The sequence below is a fragment of the Nymphalis io genome, chromosome 26, assembly GCF_905147045.1.
Source record: "Nymphalis io chromosome 26, ilAglIoxx1.1, whole genome shotgun sequence".
NCBI classification, from domain to species: domain Eukaryota; kingdom Metazoa; phylum Arthropoda; class Insecta; order Lepidoptera; family Nymphalidae; genus Nymphalis; species Nymphalis io.
In genome coordinates, this window is record NC_065913.1 from 9,627,501 (window position 1) to 9,637,193 (window position 9,693).

Sequence of the window (9,693 nt, forward strand, 5' to 3'; positions counted from 1 at the left end):
GAACGTACCGCGTTAATTTTTTCACATTTTGAAGATATTATATTATCGTTCTGTTATATTTCAAATGCAATGATCGAATCTAGTGTTATTTTAACATATTTTAGATAAATAAAGTATGTTATCGTCGTAAAATGTAAACTTCGATTCCACAATACACGAACGTACCGCGTTAATTTTTTCACATTTCGAAGATATTATATTATCGTTCTGTTATAGTTCAAATTTAGTGATCGAATGAAATCACTCGGATATCGTTATCGTGTTCGATTCTAATGTTATTTTAAAATATTTCAGAAAAATAAAGTATGTTATCGTCGTAAAATGTAAACTTCGATTCCACAATACACGAACGTACCGCGTTAATTTTTTCACATTTTGAAGATATTATATTATCGTTCTGTTATATTTCAAATGCAATGATCGAATCTAGTGTTATTTTAACATATTTTAGATAAATAAAGTATGTTATCGTCGTAAAATGTAAACTTCGATTCCACAATACACGAACGTACCGCGTTAATTTTTTCACATTTCGAAGATATTATATTATCGTTCTGTTATAGTTCAAATTTAGTGATCGAATGAAATCACTCGGATATCGTTATCGTGTTCGATTCTAATGTTATTTTAAAATATTTCAGAAAAATAAAGTATGTTATCGTCGTAAAATGTAAACTTCGATTCCACAATACACGAACGTACCGCGTTAATTTTTTCACATTTCGAAGATATTATATTATCGTTCTGTTATAGTTCAAATTTAGTGATCGAATGAAATCACTCGGATATCGTTATCGTGTTCGATTCTAGTGTTATTTTAAAATATTTCAGAAAAATAAAGTATGTTATCGTCGTAAAATGTAAACTTCGATTCCACAATACACGAACGTACCGCGTTAATTTTTTCACATTTTGAAGATATTATATTATCGTTCTGTTATATTTCAAATGCAATGATCGAATCTAGTGTTATTTTAACATATTTTAGATAAATAAAGTATGTTATCGTCGTAAAATGTAAACTTCGATTCCACAATACACGAACGTACCGCGTTAATTTTTTCACATTTCAAAGATATTATATTATCGTTCTGTTATAGTTCAAATTTAGTGATCGAATGAAATCACTCGGATATCGTTATCGTGTTCGATTCTAATGTTATTTTAAAATATTTCAGAAAAATAAAGTATGTTATCGTCGTAAAATGTAAACTTCGATTCCACAATACACGAACGTACCGCGTTAATTTTTTCACATTTTGAAGATATTATATTATCGTTCTGTTATATTTCAAATGCAATGATCGAATCTAGTGTTATTTTAACATATTTTAGATAAATAAAGTATGTTATCGTCGTAAAATGTAAACTTCGATTCCACAATACACGAACGTACCGCGTTAATTTTTTCACATTTCAAAGATATTATATTATCGTTCTGTTATAGTTCAAATTTAGTGATCGAATGAAATCACTCGGATATCGTTATCGTGTTCGATTCTAATGTTATTTTAAAATATTTCAGAAAAATAAAGTATGTTATCGTCGTAAAATGTAAACTTCGATTCCACAATACACGAACGTACCGCGTTAATTTTTTCACATTTCGAAGATATTATATTATCGTTCTGTTATAGTTCAAATTTAGTGATCGAATGAAATCACTCGGATATCGTTATCGTGTTCGATTCTAGTGTTATTTTAAAATATTTCAGATAAATAAACTATGTTATCGTCGTAAAATGTAAACTTAGATTCCACAATACACGAACGTACCGCGTTAATTTTTTCACATTTTGAAGATATTATATTATCGTTCTGTTATATTTCAAATGCAATGATCGAATCTAGTGTTATTTTAACATATTTTAGATAAATAAAGTATGTTATCGTCGTAAAATGTAAACTTCGATTCCACAATACACGAACGTACCGCGTTATTTTTTTCACATTTCAATGATATTTTATTATCGTTCTGTTATAGTTCAAATGCAATGATCGAATCTAGTGTTATTTTAACATATTTTAGATAAATAAAGTATGTTATCATCGTAAAATGTAAACTTCGATTCCACAATACACGAACGTACCGCGTTAATTTTTTCACATTTTGAAGATATTATATTATCGTTCTGTTATATTTCAAATGCAATGATCGAATCTAGTGTTATTTTAACATATTTTAGATAAATAAAGTATGTTATCGTCGTAAAATGTAAACTACGATTCCACAATACACGAACGTACCGCGTTAATTTTTTCACATTTGAAAGATATTTTATTATCGTTCTGTTATAGTTCAAATGCAATGATCGAATGAAATCACTCGGATATCGTTATCGTGTTCGATTCTAGTGTAATTTTAAAATATTTCAGATAAATAAAGTATGATATCGTCGTAAAATGTAAACTTCGATTCCACAATACACGAACGTACCGCGTTAATTTTTTCACATTTCGAAGATATTATATTATCGTTCTGTTATAGTTCAAATTTAGTGATCGAATGAAATCACTCGGATATCGTTATCGTGTTCGATTCTAGTGTTATTTTAAAATATTTCAGATAAATAAACTATGTTATCGTCGTAAAATGTAAACTTAGATTCCACAATACACGAACGTACCGCGTTAATTTTTTCACATTTTGAAGATATTATATTATCGTTCTGTTATATTTCAAATGCAATGATCGAATCTAGTGTTATTTTAACATATTTTAGATAAATAAAGTATGTTATCGTCGTAAAATGTAAACTTAGATTCCACAATACACGAACGTACCGCGTTAATTTTTTCACATTTCGAAGATATTATATTATCGTTCTGTTATAGTTCAAATTTAGTGATCGAATGAAATCACTCGGATATCGTTATCGTGTTCGATTCTAATGTTATTTTAAAATATTTCAGAAAAATGAAGTATGTTATCGTCGTAAAATGTAAACTTCGATTCCACAATACACGAACGTACCGCGTTAATTTTTTCACATTTCGAAGATATTATATTATCGTTCTGTTATAGTTCAAATTTAGTGATCGAATGAAATCACTCGGATATCGTTATCGTGTTCGATTCTAGTGTTATTTTAAAATATTTCAGAAAAATAAAGTATGTTATCGTCGTAAAATGTAAACTTCGATTCCACAATACACGAACGTACCGCGTTAATTTTTTCACATTTTGAAGATATTATATTATCGTTCTGTTATATTTCAAATGCAATGATCGAATCTAGTGTTATTTTAACATATTTTAGATAAATAAAGTATGTTATCGTCGTAAAATGTAAACTTCGATTCCACAATACACGAACGTACCGCGTTAATTTTTTCACATTTCGAAGATATTATATTATCGTTCTGTTATAGTTCAAATTTAGTGATCGAATGAAATCACTCGGATATCGTTATCGTGTTCGATTCTAATGTTATTTTAAAATATTTCAGAAAAATAAAGTATGTTATCGTCGTAAAATGTAAACTTCGATTCCACAATACACGAACGTACCGCGTTAATTTTTTCACATTTTGAAGATATTATATTATCGTTCTGTTATATTTCAAATGCAATGATCGAATCTAGTGTTATTTTAACATATTTTAGATAAATAAAGTATGTTATCGTCGTAAAATGTAAACTTCGATTCCACAATACACGAACGTACCGCGTTAATTTTTTCACATTTCGAAGATATTATATTATCGTTCTGTTATAGTTCAAATTTAGTGATCGAATGAAATCACTCGGATATCGTTATCGTGTTCGATTCTAATGTTATTTTAAAATATTTCAGAAAAATAAAGTATGTTATCGTCGTAAAATGTAAACTTCGATTCCACAATACACGAACGTACCGCGTTAATTTTTTCACATTTCAAAGATATTATATTATCGTTCTGTTATAGTTCAAATTTAGTGATCGAATGAAATCACTCGGATATCGTTATCGTGTTCGATTCTAGTGTTATTTTAAAATATTTCAGATAAATAAACTATGTTATCGTCGTAAAATGTAAACTTAGATTCCACAATACACGAACGTACCGCGTTAATTTTTTCACATTTTGAAGATATTATATTATCGTTCTGTTATATTTCAAATGCAATGATCGAATCTAGTGTTATTTTAACATATTTTAGATAAATAAAGTATGTTATCGTCGTAAAATGTAAACTTCGATTCCACAATACACGAACGTACCGCGTTAATTTTTTCACATTTCGAAGATATTATATTATCGTTCTGTTATAGTTCAAATTTAGTGATCGAATGAAATCACTCGGATATCGTTATCGTGTTCGATTCTAATGTTATTTTAAAATATTTCAGAAAAATAAAGTATGTTATCGTCGTAAAATGTAAACTTCGATTCCACAATACACGAACGTACCGCGTTAATTTTTTCACATTTGAAGGATATTATATTATCTTTCTGTTATAGTTCAAATGCAATGATCGAATCTAGTGTCATTTTAAAATATTTCAGATAAATAAAGTATGTTATCGTCGTAAAATGTAAACTTCGATTCCACAATACACGAACGTACCGCGTTAATTTTTTCACATTTGAAAGATATTATAAGATGTAAATTTTGTAGTGTCACGTTCGTGGTTAGTTCGTGTCATGAACGATGTCGCTAAAGTATGTTATCGTCGTAAAATGTAAACTTCGATTCCACAATACACGAACGTACCGCGTTATTTTTTTCACATTTCAATGATATTTTATTATCGTTCTGTTATAGTTCAAATGCAATGATCGAATCTAGTGTTATTTTAACATATTTTAGATAAATAAAGTATGTTATCATCGTAAAATGTAAACTTCGATTCCACAATACACGAACGTACCGCGTTAATTTTTTCACATTTTGAAGATATTATATTATCGTTCTGTTATATTTCAAATGCAATGATCGAATCTAGTGTTATTTTAACATATTTTAGATAAATAAAGTATGTTATCGTCGTAAAATGTAAACTACGATTCCACAATACACGAACGTACCGCGTTAATTTTTTCACATTTGAAAGATATTTTATTATCGTTCTGTTATAGTTCAAATGCAATGATCGAATGAAATCACTCGGATATCGTTATCGTGTTCGATTCTAGTGTTATTTTAAAATATTTCAGATAAATAAAGTATGATATCGTCGTAAAATGTAAACTTCGATTCCACAATACACGAACGTACCGCGTTAATTTTTTCACATTTGAAGGATATTATATTATCTTTCTGTTATAGTTCAAATGCAATGATCGAATCTAGTGTCATTTTAAAATGTTTCAGATAAATAAAGTATGTTATCGTCGTAAAATGTAAACTTCGATTCCACAATACACGAACTTACCGCATTAATTTTTTCACATTTCAAAGATGTTATATTATCGTTCTGTTATAGTTCAAATTTAGTGATCGAATGAAATCACTCGGATATCGTTATCGTGTTCGATTCTAATGTTATTTTAAAATATTTCAGAAAAATGAAGTATGTTATCGTCGTAAAATGTAAACTTCGATTCCACAATACACGAACGTACCGCGTTATTTTTTTCACATTTCAAAGATATTTTATTATCGTTCTGTTATAGTTCAAATTTAGTGATCGAATGAAATCACTCGGATATCGTTATCGTGTTCGATTCTAATGTTATTTTAAAATATTTCAGAAAAATAAAGTATGTTATCGTCGTAAAATATAAACTTCGATTCCACAATACACGAACGTACCGCGTTAATTTTTCGGGGGTGGGGGTGGGAGGTTAGGGGGTTGGGGGGGAGTTCTTTGTTTTATTCCTTGCGACGGGGAGGGGGTTGATATTATATATAAAACATTAAATATAAAAATATTCGAAAAAAATACATCCGCCGTTATGAAGCGCCGAATGTCATATTCATCGTCCGGCATATACATAGAGTACGTTCGGTTCGAACGTCGAACGATATATATGAAAATATTATTTCGTGAGACGCGTCGCAACCGTTGAAGATAAGACTCTATCGAAAAGTTGTTTTCTTCTAGTATTGTATTATATTATAATGTATTGCTGCTGCCGCGGTCGTCGTCGTCGTAAGCTCGTCGCGGCGTTGTCGTTTTACAATAATAATATATTATACAAATAATGTGGAGAAATATACTTTTCGTTCTATAACTGTGCCGACCGACGGACGTACGTAAGTTGCTCTTTCTAAAGCGACTCCGGCGTCGTCATCGCTCCTCTCTCTACAAATTCATCGACATGATAACGTATGACGTTCTCGTGTAGATTTATTGTGGACCCCGATGTGTGGTGCGATGACGATGTCTTCGGAGATAAACGCGGCAGACGGAGTTTTTAAAAGATTCAGTACGTTCGTTTAATGCATATAGAAATGTATGCGAAACGGTCGTTCCTAAAACTCTTTATATTAACAAAAACTATCATGTACGAAAAATACATAACCCGAGTATCGGTACGAACACTCAAACACCGGGCGTCGATCCGAATGTTTCACGACACATATATCCGTTGAACAATAACATACGTGCACATCGTGTACGGAAGTGTTTCTAAAATGAACGATCTCGTTTCGAATATTCATATTCGTGACCGTCGAGTGTCATCTTAGAAGACGAATCGTCGTCGTCGTCGTCGTGCTCTTCTCGGGCTACTTCGATGTCGTCGGTTATTTATCATTATTTATTATGATAATGAATGAAAAAAGTCAACCGTAAGAGTCTATCGCGTCTAACGCGATCGAATCGATACGGTACGACGAACCTCGTTTCGAAGCGACGACGAACGAAGACAACGTCGTCGTCGTCGTCGTTGCTAGAAACGAGAATCGAGTTAAATGAGAGAGAAACTTACGGCGAAGGTGTCGCGTTCGCGCAAGCACGCACGGACGTGTCGTCGTCGTCGTCGAGAATAATCTATGTTAGCTCCCTGGTTGATCCTGCCAGTAGTTATATGCTTGTCTCAAAGATTAAGCCATGCATGTCTCAGTGCAAGCCGTATTAAGGCGATACCGCGAATGGCTCAATATATCAGTTTTGGTTCCTTAGATCTTACTCAGTTACTTGGATAACTGTGGTAATTCTAGAGCTAATACATGCAATCAGAACTCTGACCAGTGATGGGATGAGTGCTTTTATTAGATCAAAACCAATCGACGGAGGGCGTCTCGTCCGAAGTCGTTAATTTTGATGAATCTGGATAACTTTTGCCGATCGCATGGTCCAGTACCGGCGACGCATCTTTCAAATGTCTGCCTTATCAACTTTCGATGGTAGTTTCTGCGACTACCATGGTTGTCACGGGTAACGGGGAATCAGGGTTCGATTCCGGAGAGGGAGCCTGAGAAACGGCTACCACATCCAAGGAAGGCAGCAGGCGCGCAAATTACCCACTCCCGGCACGGGGAGGTAGTGACGAAAAATAACGATACGGGACTCTTTCGAGGCCTCGTAATCGGAATGAGTACACTTTAAATATTTTAACGAGGAACAATTGGAGGGCAAGTCTGGTGCCAGCAGCCGCGGTAATTCCAGCTCCAATAGCGTATACTAAAATTGTTGCGGTTAAAAAGCTCGTAGTTGCATTTGTGCGCCGCGCTGTCGGTGCACCGCATCCGCGGTGATACTGACACGTTTGCGGAGCATATCGTCGGTGAGCCGGCGGTAAAACGCCGGTTCAATATCAAAATCCTATCGCGGTGCTCTTCGGTGAGTGTCGAGGTGGGCCGACAATTTTACTTTGAACAAATTAGAGTGCTCAAAGCGGGCTCAAAATGCCGCTTGAATATTTCGTGCATGGAATAATAGAATATGATCTCGGTTCTATTTTGTTGGTTTTCAGAACTCCGAGGTAATGATTAATAGGGATAACTGGGGGCATTCGTATTGCGACGTTAGAGGTGAAATTCTTGGATCGTCGCAAGACGAACATCAGCGAAAGCATTTGCCAAAGGTGTTTTCATCAATCAAGAACGAAAGTTAGAGGTTCGAAGGCGATTAGATACCGCCCTAGTTCTAACCGTAAATATGTCATCTAGCGATCCGCCGACGTTACTACAATGGCTCGGCGGGCAGCTTCCGGGAAACCAAAGATTTTGGACTCCGGGGGGAGTATGGTTGCAAAGCTGAAACTTAAAGGAATTGACGGAAGGGCACCACCAGGAGTGGAGCCTGCGGCTTAATTTGACTCAACACGGGAAATCTCACCAGGCCCGGACACCGGAAGGATTGACAGATTAATAGCTCTTTCTTGATTCGGTGGGTGGTGGTGCATGGCCGTTCTTAGTTGGTGGAGCGATTTGTCTGGTTAATTCCGGTAACGAACGAGACTCTAGCCTGCTAAATAGGCGTCGTCATTTAGGTGTGCCCGATTTCGGTCGAGCAACTCACTGGCGGCGTATTAAAATTCTTCTTAGAGGGACCGGCGGCTTCGAGCCGCACGAGATTGAGCAATAACAGGTCTGTGATGCCCTTAGATGTCCTGGGCCGCACGCGCGCTACACTGAAGGAATCAGCATGTTCTCCCTGGCCTAGAGGCCCGGGCAACCCGTTGAAACTCCTTCGTGCTGGGGATTGGGGTTTGCAATTATCCCCCATAAACGAGGAATTCCTAGTAAGCGCGAGTCATAAGCTCGCGTTGATTACGTCCCTGCCCTTTGTACACACCGCCCGTCGCTACTACCGATTGAATGATTTAGTGAGGTCTTCGGACCGACACGCGGTGGCTTCACGGCCGTCGGCGTTGCTGGGAAGTTGACCAAACTTGATCATTTAGAGGAAGTAAAAGTCGTAACAAGGTTTCCGTAGGGGAACCTGCGGAAGGATCATTAACGTACGTTTATCTATCTCGAATTCTGTTTCGTCTCTGTGCGGATCGAGCTCTTCTCTGTATACGAGCGAGATAAACAGTGCAGCACGAAAGAGCAATGAGAGTGCCGATATAAGACGATATAATAAAACAATAACAATAACAACAACCAAAAAGAATCATAATACGAAAAAATGCGAATTCGATCGGTGGATCGCATTATCGTTTCTCCGACGACGACGACGACTACGTCGTCTTCGTCTAGGCGTTCGTTGATATACGAGTCGTCATCGCCTTCGACGTTAGTATCATCACGTATGAAAATAACGATATTCGCAAAAAAATATATAAATACAATACGTATCGCTGAAGCGTCGTCATCGAATCGATATACGTATATATATTAAAACGTAGTATTATAAAAAGAGATACGAATATAACGATCGTCGTAAGACGTATGTAATCGTGTACTTTCAATTCGAATGTGGACGTCGTATGTACGCGGCGAACGTAACTAGCGAGAACGCTAGCTAACGAACATCGAAGTTGCACGCGTGCAGTCTTCACTCGTCGTTACCGTAGTCGTCTTCGTTATACCTGTGTACGTAGACCGGCAAGAATCCGCGCCGCGAGTCACATGTATAATATATATACGACGCTGTATACGTTTCGAGTTCAAGACTCTCTTCGTTTTCGTTTTCGTCTTTCGTTCTTCGTCTACGTCTACGTCTACGTCTACGTTACGCGTCGTCGTCTCCGTTCGATTACGAGTCTCGTCATCGTTTACATCGATCGGTCGTTATGTGAGTGTCGATTTGAATTCGTTTTTGAATTTAATATGATATCGATCCGTGGTGACGTCGATGTGTTTTCGTGTTT

The 9,693-nt window shown here is 35.4% G+C and overlaps 1 non-coding gene across 1 annotated transcript; it reads left to right on the top strand.

The window, feature by feature from the left end:
- The first annotated feature begins 6,933 nt into the window (after positions 1 to 6,933).
- Positions 6,934 to 8,836, top strand: LOC126778654 (small subunit ribosomal RNA). The gene has a single exon (XR_007670201.1). It is a non-coding gene; the product is annotated as a small subunit ribosomal RNA (ribosomal RNA).
- The last annotated feature ends 857 nt before the right edge of the window (positions 8,837 to 9,693 follow it).